This window comes from Nannospalax galili, unplaced genomic scaffold (genome assembly GCF_000622305.1).
Source record: "Nannospalax galili isolate Female #2095 unplaced genomic scaffold, S.galili_v1.0 scaffold441, whole genome shotgun sequence".
In the NCBI taxonomy this organism is placed as follows: Eukaryota; Metazoa; Chordata; class Mammalia; order Rodentia; family Spalacidae; genus Nannospalax; species Nannospalax galili.
Window position 1 is genome coordinate 8,612,159 of NW_008348089.1, and position 11,974 is coordinate 8,624,132.

Sequence of the window (11,974 nt, forward strand, 5' to 3'; positions counted from 1 at the left end):
GGTAAGATTGGGGTCTGCTGTTCATTTTCCCAGTTCTATGCTGGGTTACTACCTGGGAGTCCCTTGGGCCACCCTGGCTAACAACTCAGAAGGAGGTATCTCCTATCTGGCATTCTTGCTTGTTATGAAATTAAGTTGTACACATATGGATTCTTAAAAAATTATATTGGCCCCTTTAATCTTTGGTTATACTTTCCTTTTGGGTGTTTAAGGCCATACAAACTCCGATTTTAAAATGAGCAACTCCTTTCTCCCAACATAAAACCAATAGTTACAAATGGAAGATTACAACCAAATGAAGTCAATTCTTTCAAGCCTTCTTAACAATACAAACAGTACTGTGTCCTTGGTGAGGTTCATTTATGTGTACAACTTAATTTCACAACTACACTCTGGTAATTCTAAATTATTGTTTGACTTTTTAAGGCTTTCAAAGACATGAAAATATACAACTAAATCTCAAATTACTGTCTTAATCAGAAATTACTGCTTCTTCCCAAGGGTTTAATACCTTGTGTAAATTCTAGATTAAAAGTATTAAGCTTGGAAGAAAAGTTAAAATACAAAACACGGGAAGAGGGTACAAGGCGCAGACTGTGTCACCTGTTTCCAATGCCATGGCTTCTCGACGGCTGTTAATCCCACTCATTTCTTCATTTTAATGGTTCATGGTTTGTCTTCTCTTTCCTACCAATTAGCAGCATAATACTGCACTGTGCATCAGTCACTGTGCTAATACACATTTTATCATTATCTCCTTTCATCATCACAACCACCACAGTACTATTTTTAGCCTCATTTTTAGATACAGCAGCACTCTTGAAGACCAAGAAGCATGCTCACAGTCACACAGCTAGGGGCAGCAGATCTAGGCTATATCCAAGTCCAACAACAATGTCCACACAGACCCACAGGGCAACTCTGCTACCCAGGTAGATTTACGTGTCACCGAAAACACCATAACACAAAAATACTTAAGAGGATGAATATATTGTAGCTATTCTATAAGATATCTTGAAAAACTGAAAATAAATTTACCCCAAAAGTAAAACTAGTCAATATTAAAAGATTAGGCAACTACAGGGTAAGCCAATATAAAACATATGTCTAGGGCTAAAGAGATAACTCAGTAGTTCAGAGTGCTTGCTGCACAATCATGAGGACAAAAGTTCAGATCCTAGAACCCATGCAATGCTACACATCTTAAGCATACCTGTAACCCCTCTCTGAAGGGGATGGAGAATGGAGGCTTGCTGGCTTAGAGCCTAGCCAAGAAAATGTAAGCCCCAGACTCAGGGAGAGACCCTGCCTCAAAGAAATAAGCAGAAAGTGAGAGAGGAAGACAACCCAATGCCTTCTGCTGGTCTCCATGTGCCACAGATACTCACATAAATGTGCACATACACTCATACAGACGCATAGATAAACACACATACCAGATAAATATTGTATTGGGAAGTCATGCTTGGCCAGGCATGGCAGTGCACATGCCTATAATCCCTGAACTTGGGAGGTGGAGACAGCAGGATCAAGAGTTCAAGGTCAGCCTCAGTTACGCAGTGAGTTTGAAGTAAGCCTGGGCTAAACCACAACACATGACCCAGGTAAGCCAACCAGAGAATGCCATTCCTAAACCAAAAGACATGACCCAGGCCAAGTCAATCAAAGAATGCCACTCTCAGACCATTTAGACTGGTACAGGGATAGGTTCACACTCAAAGCCACTGCCTTTCCTCATTCGGTCCCATGCAGCTCTGTGGAAAGGCTTCCTTTCCTGCCACAAGGAGACGTATAAGAGATTCTTAAGCTACCATACATAGCAATTCAGAAAAGAGGCAGAGTCCCAGGGATATTTAATTGAGCCTTTGACTTCTCAGTGTATTTTGATCATATTCAGAACCCCCGCCTCAGGTCCCCCACCTGATTTCATGTCCTCTATCATTTTTTTTTTAAGGCTTTAAGGCTGAAGTGTTTGTGTCCCCAAATGCCCTTTAGTGCAGGTCCATCCCTGAAGCCTGGTCAACCTACACAACATCACACCTTTAAAGAAAACTGACTCTCCTTCTCCCAGCAGCTGTCAGCTGCCAATAGTTCTTCAGTGAGGTCTGGGGCTTCTTACCTACCCCATCCCCCATGTTGGAAATTTGTCTGGCTTGAGTTTACATAGGTCTTATGCATACTGCTATATGTCACAACTGCTGTAAATTCACAGGAGTAACTGCCCTGCTGTCTGACCACGGTTTCCTGTGATCAACCACCACCTCTGGCTCTTCCAAAATGATCCCTGAGTTTTGGATGGCAAGGGTTTGATATAGGTATCCCATCCAGAGATAAGCGCTCTGCATTCTATTTTATTTTTGGCAGGTTGGCCAGTTGTGGGCCTCTGTGTTAATTGCCATCTGCTACAAGAAGCTTCTCTGCTGAGGGCTGAGAGATGCACTAATCTATGAGTATAACAATAAGTCATTAGGAGTCAGGTTAATACTATGTGTATCTAGCAGTACTGTAGTAGTAGGTTCTCCTCTATTGCCTGTGACCTGTCTAGCCACAGGTTCCTAGTTCCTCTTTTGAAGTTATTGCCAGGGGTCCCATAGACCCTCAAACAATACTGGCCATTGAACCTGCTCCCGATTACCCACTAGAGCTGGGCAGTAAGACCCTATTGCTAAAGACACTAAGATGTGAGTTACAAAACAAACAAGGAGAAATCAAGCTGGTACTGACTTCAAAGTTTCACCCTACCAGCTAGCTTTCATAGTGATGGAAGGTATTATGCATGCTACCAACAGAGAAGAGTAATCATCAGCCTTACACAGTTATGAACCATGTGAGTTATATTAAAGACTGGCCTAGCAAGATTATGTGCACTAGTGCAATAGTGGCATGACTGTCATATAACTAACCACTTTCTGATTAGATTTAATGAATGCTCTATAAGATGGAACCCATACCTGGAACTGATACCACCTTTCCGTACAAAAAGTCTAAAAGAACTTGTTTTCCTTAGCTTTGTATTTAAATAGAAAACAAACAAGGAAATAAACTTGAAAATCATTTGTCATCCTAAAAAAAAAAAAAAATCAAAATATTGCAAAGAAAAAAAAAAAACAAAAACAAAAAACCTGTTTTCCAGGACTAATTCTATGACAGTGCTAAAACATAGTAACCAGTAGTCAAAGCATCCAGCCTGCATGGCATCTCTCTTCATTATTAATTGGGCATCCTGAGTCTAGCAACTTTAGGGGAGTTTGTTCTTAAAGCAGCTGAATTCCTGTACTCAGCATAAGTACATTCAGGTAAGCATGACTTCATTGCTGGTTGACTAGTAGAAACATTTTAGGAAGAAAGATAACAAAAGGACAAGAAAACTTTGAAAATCCCCCTCACCTGAATTAAAGGAATCTTTAAATAGCCAAATAATATCTGCTTACCAAGAGGATTAAAAAGCAACCACAAACAAGCTGTATCCCTCTGGGTGTGTTATAATCCTAATTGGGAATATGGTTGAGGTCATTGAAATGCTGTCAAAATGATAGCAGGAAGCACTAAAATCATCCAGCTTTCAGGGAAGTAGTTCAGTGCATTTTTTTAAAAAAGCCAGGCAACTGGGCTTGGCAATGCCTACTTGTAATCCTAGCAGTTGGGAGGCTGAGGCAGGAATATAAATTGAAATTACCCTGGATAACATAGTGAGACCACATCTCAAAAATAGGAAGAGAAGGAGAGGAGAGCCACCTCCCAACCATTAATTCAGCTTTCACTTAAAAGTATACACCTAGAGTATACATCTAGAGTACTTTTAACCTGGTACATGCCAGTGTCTATGAACTTAAGCCCTAGCTCAGCAACGGTCTGCCTCATTGGGCATACTGATCTCCTGGCTTCCCTTATATGTTTTTCTACATTTACTGTCTCTTTCTTACTCTTAGAGAAGATTCTTTCACTTCTCCTCAAAATACATAATTGTGTAATATGTCACTGAAGAATCTACAAATATAAGACTATAATCCAGCTCACCTGTCCCTCCTCAATGTCAGCCCCTCCCTCCATATCCAGCCTTGGATTTCCCTAGTCAGGAAACAAAAGCAGGGATGGTTTTCAAAGAACAGCTTTCCCCGGGTGTCACACAGGGCACTTTCCTCAGTCCTCCTCCTCCTCCGGACTTGGTAAAAGGTTGCAGATGTTCTTAATGGCTAAAAGGACTACAGGGACTCCTAAGCCAGTTTCCTTTCTCTCAAATGGAGAGATGAACAGAGTGCTGTGACAATGCTGCAAAAAGTGCTCAGCATGGGCACAAAGTAGTTAAGTGGTCAACCAGCATCACTCCTATTTCTACTAGGCCTAATGCTCTACTTTGTGACCTCAGCAGACAAGACAGTTTCCAGAAGAGGCTGGGGTGAGACTTCTCCTCTCCTTGGCTAGGATCAGCATTAGCTATGTCCTGCCAAGTCCATACCATAGCAAAGCTTCATTTCCAACATAGCCATCATTTTCATGAGGGGACTTGAGGTTATTGGAGAGCTTTTTGTATTTTCTTTTCAACTCTGAAGGAGAGGGACTGTCCCAGTCCTTGTGACTGAATGATGAATGGCAACCTTCATTTCCTAAACTCTGTCTTAGCACCATGTACACTGCAACCTAACAACTGATTCCTTTTCCTCCTAAAGTCACCAAAATCTAAATACCATTCAGGCAGGACTTGTCATCTCATTTAAGATAAGGATATTGCCGGGCGTGGTGGTGCATGCCTTTAATCCCAGCACTTGGGAGGCAGAGGCAGAGGCAGAGGCAGAGGCAGGTGGATCTCTGTGAGTTCACCAGCCTGGTCTATATAGTGAGTTCCAGGACAGCTAGGGCTACAGGGAGACCCTGTCTCAAAAAGACCCCCCTCAAAAAAAAATAGGGATAAACTTCAAATGGTGACCTATGTGCAGGGTTTTTTAACAACAGAAAAAGGTCATGCCAAGGCTTCAGTGCGTTGCAGGTACACACCAAATCCAAACTTGAAATAAATTTGGAGCCAAAACTCAATTGCAGAATTAACTTCAGTAACAAGATTCATTCTAATGACATGCTTTATTGTCAAAAACCTTGAGTCCAGCAGAAGCAGAAAAGGTTCAACAAGGTAAATCTACCCCCTGCTGCTTCCTCTCCTTCACCTTAGCTGGACTTGGGTCCCTTGACCCTTCCAGTCATCACACAAAGCATTCTTGCCTCTGCCCTTACCACCCTTTACTGTGATGCTTTCTTCACTGCCTGGCTCCTGGCTTTGTAAAGCTGAAGAAAGATTTGCTCTCTAGGTAAGCTATGAGCTGCCCTCAAAAGACACCAGACAGCCTGACACGAATTGGAAAGTCTGACAATACCAGAACAGTCAGATCTTATAAAAACAGCTAATGAGTGTGAGCTGGCATTAACAACTTCAGAAAACAAGCTGATATTCTTAGTGAAGATGGAGATGTGAATACTGCACAGCACAGTAATTTTATTCCTGAGCCTACAACCAGCCTGTCTAACTCATTAAGAAGCTATGGTGCTCCTGCACCAGAGGAGAGCTAGAAATACAAAGACAGTAAAAGCTGGAATTTGGAGCTTGCTGCAGTGGTGGAAATGCTGCATGTTGGCACTGCCGACTACGGCAGCTGCGTACTTGAAATATGGCTGACGCAACTGAAAGAACTGAAATTTCAGTCTTATTTGACTTTAATTTTAATGAAAGTGAGCACACATAGGGCTAGTGGCCATCTCACCATACATGTGAGAAATTCATGAATATAGGCACCACATAAATGTATAAGAATGTTCATTTCGGGGCTGGAGAGCTGGCTCAGCAGTTAAGAGCATTGTCTGCTCTTGTATAGGACCTGGGTTTAATTCCCAACATCCACATGGCAGCTAACAACCATCTATAACTCCAGTTCCAGGGGAATCCAACACCCTCTTCTGACCTACACAACACAGGTGCACTTATACACATGCAGGCAATAAACTCACATACATAAAATAAAAAAGGATGTTCATTTCAGCATTATTTGAGATAAGAAAACAAAAAGCCAACTGTGGTAGTACATGCCTATAAGGCATGACCATAAGAGGATGATCAGGGCAAAGGCAGGAATGCTCGTGTGACAGCTGAAAAGTAATCTCAGCACTTACAAAGGCAGAAGAATCAAGAGTTCAAAGGCCAGCTTAGATGACATGAGACCCTGCTTCAAGAAAAATATAAACTGCACGACATGCATAAAACAGAATAGGGGCTGGAGAAATGGCTCAGCAGTTAAGAGCACTGACTGCTCTTGCTGAAGACCCAGGTTCAATTCTCAGCACCCACATGGCGGCTACAAACTGTCCTTAACTCCAGTTCCAAGGGAATCCGAAGCCCTCTTCTGACCTCCGCGGCATTGCACCACACAGATGCGCTCACATACATGCAGGCAATACACTCATACATATAAAATAATAAATAAAATATTTTAAAAACAGAATAATAAATAAAATATTTAAATAAATATTTTTAAATAAAATATTTAAAAACAGTGAAAACTAAATTAACACTAGTATAATTAAATCTTGAAAATAATTTTGAGTTACAAAAATCCAGAGTGTGATAAAGTTTTACAAAGTTTAAATAATGTATAATAAATATATTGTGGTGGTAAAGGTATGAAGCAAAAAAATTCATAAACACACAGTACAAGGTAATGCTTAGGGAGGCAGCAGGGGCAGAGGAACAACCTAGGAGGAAAACAAGGCAGGAAGAAGCTTCAATAGTGGGCTGAAGTGCTGCCTCTGTCCTTCTGTTGTATTTCCTAGTATATGCATCACTACATTACTTTACACTTACAAATATTTCACAATAACAAAAATTTCACAATAACAAAATACACAGAACTGTTAAGGCAAGTAACTGCTTCTTCCAGCCCCTCTATCAACATCCTATCCCCAGGCATAGACTGACAGCTTCTCTGGAGAAACCAAGTTTTGCCCTTTTTTAATGTTGCCTGTTCTCAGCAGCGTACAGGAGCACAGAGAGGCTCAAGAGTGCCCAGTGGACTGAATCCCAATCCGAGAAAACCAGACTTTCGACAATTTTAACTTCAGAACAATTTTGTTTTCCATACTGGCTAATGATTCCCTTTGCAGTAACAAAAAAAGAAAAAAGAAAAACATATTTCTGCATTTAAAATGGATCCTCCCCCACCATGTTTTAGCAGACCTGAAGTAAAATGTCTTTTACAATGAAGCTGTCCTTAAATGGTGTGAATCGGTATCACCAGCTTGGTCTCGGGGTGCAGTTCAGTAGGGTAACAGCCTAACATGCACCAGGCCCTGGATTCTTTTTTTTTTTCATTCATTGTTCATATACATGTACACATATATGCACACATGTATACAGGAACATATGAACACATATTGCTGTATTTTTACAAAAGGAGTTGGTACAACCAGACTGTTGGGGTTCATTGGCTTTTTATCTAGGAAGGACCTAACCATAGACCTCTGGCATGGGTATAAAAATGAGGGGCTGGGTGCAGCACCATGCAGCACCACACAAACATGCAGCCTTAACATACACCACCAGTGGACAGGAGGCCAATCTGCTCTCTTTTCTATTTGTTGTATAGTTTTTTGTGTTTTTGTTTTTGTTTTGGGACAAGGTCTCATGCAGCTCAGGCTGGACTCAAACTCATTATGTGGGGAATGACCTTAAACTTCTGATCCTCCTGCCTCCACCTCCCATGTGCTGGGATTATAGGTGTATGATACCATGCCTGGCATTTTTTTGATTTTTGAGACAGGGAGGGTCTTACTGTAGCCCAGGCTAGCCTGGAACTAACCATATGAGCCAAGTTGGTCTAAAACTTACGTCAATCCTCCTGCTTCAGCCTCCCAAGTGCTAGCAAACATGAGCCACCACACCAGGCAAAATTAGTGGGTTTTCTTGTTTGTTGTGCAGCACTGAGGACTGAACTCGGGGCCTTGCTATGCCACTGAGCTACACTGCCATTCATTGCCTTCTCATTGCTTCTTTTTTTTTAAAGAATGAGTCTCACTATGTAGTCCAAGCTAATCTCAAACTCATGACAAGACTGTCTCAGCTTCTGTGGAAAAGAACCACCATGCCCAACAAGGCCCTAGAACCAAACACACATGTACTCATGCACACACACACACACATTACCAGCATGCTACAAATGATAGCAGAAAATTCTAGCTCTCCATGGGAGCCACATGCCTAAGCCTCTTTTGTTCCTTTCTCCATCTCTAGAGATCAGGCTAGTGTCTGGAACATAGTAGGAGCTCAGAAATAGTTTCTGAGCAAAAGAAAACAGTGACTGTACCTGAAAGCCTAGCATGGGTCTAGATCCCTGTTAAAAACTTTAGATTATTTAATTTACCCTTTGTCAAGTCAAGGATAAAGAACGCCCAGAACTCTCATTATACACAGCTGGTGGGAGTGTGAGTTGGCAAAAACACTTTAGAAACCTCAAGATTAGCAAGATTAAATCACTTGCCCAAGAACATGTAAATAAGTAGCTGAAATGGAAACTTCCTAAGGCAAAGGCAAAATTCAAACTTCCTCTATTAGACTACAAGCCATGCTCTTAAACATGACACTGAATTGTTTCTCTAACAACAACAAAAAAAAAGCCAAGCCACAAAAGCCACACTTTCTCAATTTTGTACATAGAAATCTAAAGACAAATCTTTATATGGTCAAAATACATTCTATACATGTGTAAAAATGTAATAATGAAAACCATTATGTATAATTAATATATGCTAATAAAACATTCTTAAAGAAAAACTTAAAAGACAAAGCTGTACATAAGTGACCTCTTATTAGTTAAATCAGTGGCATATGTAGACAGTTGGAGATCAAGCTAGCCAGAGGGAGCTAAGGAATGAAGAAATCTTAAGAGTTAATCAGTCCTCTCCACAACCTTGACCCATGATAAAACCAGCTCCTTTACAAAGAAACACATGCCCCTGGCACCAACAAGTATTTTTCTGAATTTTCAAATGTCTAAAGGAAACAGAGTTAAGATTGCTAAAGAGATAATCCTTAAAAGGCCTTAAGAATCTATTTTATCCGACCAAAATCCGAGCAAGAGATTGAGATTCTTAACCTCTGTAATGGCTGAGGTCTTCAGGACCAAGTAACTATGCTAAGTGGCTACAGAGCATGGTGGCTCAGCCTGTAATTCCAGCACAGGAGGCAGAGGCAGGAGGATCAGTTCAAGGACATCACCAGCTACATAGTGTGTTCAAGGCCAGCCTCAGCTAAATGAAACCCCAACTCAAAAAGGAGGAGGAGGAGGAGCAGGAAGGGGAGAAAGAGGAACAAGAGGAGCAGGAGTTATTGAAGCAGAGCCCCAAACGAGGTCCATATTTATGGGCTCACCTATTCTCTTTCCTACCTCAAAGCAAAGGGGAAGCATTGTTTGTTAGGGTCCCTCACCAAGCAGCTATGTTACTCTGAGTCTTCACATAATCTCATTCAATCCTCTTATCAGTCCTGTGAGTTAGATATTATCTCCATTTACAAAATGAAAAAAAAAAAAAAAAAACCAAGGCTCAGAGGAATTAGATCAACTCACCCTGATCATAGACTTGGCATTTAGACTACAAGCCAGAACTGTTCCACCTCAGCTTGGGGAGCTGCAAGATAAAGAAACGATAAATATTAATATCAGTACAGGACTCTGCAAAGTGCTTTCATGTTATTTTTAAAAAAAGAAATACACAAGTCTGGAGTGGTGGTGAGCACCTGTAATCCCAGTACTTAATGAGGCTGAGGCAGGAGGATTACTGAGAGTTCAGTGCCAACTTGGGCTACATAATGAGTTAGAGGTTAGACTGTACTATATTGCAAGACCCCATCCCCCCCCTGAAAAAAAAAAACAAAAGGGGAAAAAAGTAAACTTCTGAAAATAGTATCTTTAATTATTTGAGATTAAATGTTCCCCAGTGTATCTCAAGACAGAGGTTTGGTTAAGAGAACCTCAAACCAACCTTGAGGACATCAGTGACCTCTAATGTGAACTAGAGCCATGGACAGCACCTCAGAAAATTCTTGGCAGTTGACAGGCGCAGTAAAAATAGCATTATTTTCAAATCTTCCATTTAGACAGGAAAGAGAAATTATAAGGAAGGAATTCAGTTTCCTGTACTCTATTTTCCCGGGGATCACACACATTCTAGCTATGAGGGCTTTCTTCTTTCATGTCCTTGTTACCACATTCTCCACCACACAAAACAAGAAGTGACAGGCACCTCAGGTCACCCAAATGCAGCAAAGGGAAAGCTGGGGAAGCATTAAGATTTGTTAGGGCGCCTCAACGAGCAGCTATGTTGCTCTGTTCACATAACCTGGGGTCCTGCACAAGCTTCAGATATTAGCAAGGTTACTTTCTACCTTCTAAGGTAGAAAATCTCATTCGATTAGGCAAGCTTTCAGTTCTGAAACTGATGCAAAACTCTTTTGTCTGCAGTATGGGTGCTACTTTCATCATGTACAAGGATGTTTTTCAATGGTTATGCAAACCGTAAGAAATTTAGATTTGTCCTTCAGAATGAAATGCAATAACCAACGGCTTCATCAGCACAATTTGGAACATTTAGGGCGAGAGAGAGAGAGAGAGAGAGAGAGAGAGAGAGAGAGAGAGAGAGCAAGTCACTGAACAAGTCGAATGGGGTACTAGTGAGCCATATTTATTTTTTTCATGACAAAGGAGTTTTTGCCTAGGATGCTCTAACCTGGTTCCCACCTTACATCCTCCCCAGAAGGTTGCTACCTAGCTTCTATGGGGTCAAAGATGTGGAGTATGCAATCCATCTGTTCTGCTTTTCTGATTCGTAAAGGCACTCCCTCCTCCTCCACAGAAAGGAAAATACCAAAAAGAGAAAAACCCCATATTGCTCTCACTACGTTTAAAAAGGCTAATCCTCGTTTTATTTCATTGTCCTTTCTTCCCACTCTAAAGCGAAAAATCAGCTCACTTCATGTTATCAAATCACCAGATGAACGGCTCTAGAAAATAGCTTCCTATTTGTGGAAAGAGCCAGAAAGCATATAAAAATGGAAGAGAGCACTTGAATCGTCTCTCCCGGAGCACGCCGGGGGTGACAAATCCAGGCAAAATCCTGGAAGGCTGAGGTATGAATTTAAGGTACTGCCCAACCGGGCAGGTGTGGCTCCACAGCAAACAGCCGAACCGGCCCGGGGACCACAAAGTTTCAGGACCCACTCCCTGGGGCCCAATTGCACCGTCCTCCTCCGCTGCCGAGCGCCTCCCTCAGCTCGCGTACCTGCTTCACGGTGCCGCTGTCCAAGTCGGCCACTGCGCGGTCACCAGCCGCCGAGTCGCGCAGCCGGCGGTCGGGCTGGCAGGAGCCGGCGCCCCGGCTCCGAGCAAACTCCGGCCGCGCTCAGCGCCGGGCTCCGGGCTCCTTCCCCGCCTGGAGGTCACCTACGACCCACATTCGAACTGGGACAGGAGGGGCCGCTCCGACTTCCCGCGGGGCGGCGCTAGCTGGCACGCGGCACGGCCCTTCCCGAGAGCGCGGAGAGAGTGCGGCAGCTGGTCCGCAGCCAGCCAGCAGCCGACCCCACCTCACCGGCCTCAGGCTCCCCCAGCTTTCCGCGTCATAACAATAAGGAAGTTTCCCCACACGCCGGCGGCCGGAGGAATGCGCCGGGTGAGCGACTGCCAGGTTGTCCAACGGGAGCGGTCCGGAGTAGGCGCCGGCCAATGGCGACAGTAGTGGGTGGTGCAGGCGCTGCAAGGGCGGGGTGTCGCCGGCCTGGGAGGGGCCGGGAGGTGCGGGGACCTGAGGGGAGGGGCAGGGCCGGGCGCGCGCGCGCGCGGGCGCGTGTGTATGTGTGTGTGTGTGTGTGTGTGTGTGTGTGCGTGTGCGTGTGCGTGTGTGTGTGTGTGTGTGGTGTGTGTGTGTGTATGTGTGGTGTGTG

The 11,974-nt window shown here is 43.1% G+C and overlaps 1 protein-coding gene across 4 annotated transcripts in view; it reads right to left on the reverse strand.

Moving 5' to 3' along the window:
- Window positions 1–11,668, reverse strand: part of Herc3 (HECT and RLD domain containing E3 ubiquitin protein ligase 3) — a 125,058-nt gene extending 113,390 nt beyond the window's left edge. For 3 of the 4 annotated variants that reach the window (XM_008844635.3, XM_008844638.3, XM_008844637.3), the window contains exons 1-2: window positions 11,314–11,663; window positions 9,603–9,663 (exon numbers count right to left, since the gene is read on the reverse strand). The gene's annotated coding sequence lies outside the window, so the exon portion shown is untranslated. Of the gene's footprint in view, window positions 1–9,602; window positions 9,664–11,313 lie in introns of all 4 variants that reach the window. The other variant, XM_029569067.1, reaches the window with a different exon arrangement.
- Window positions 11,669–11,974: the final 306 nt, after the last annotated feature.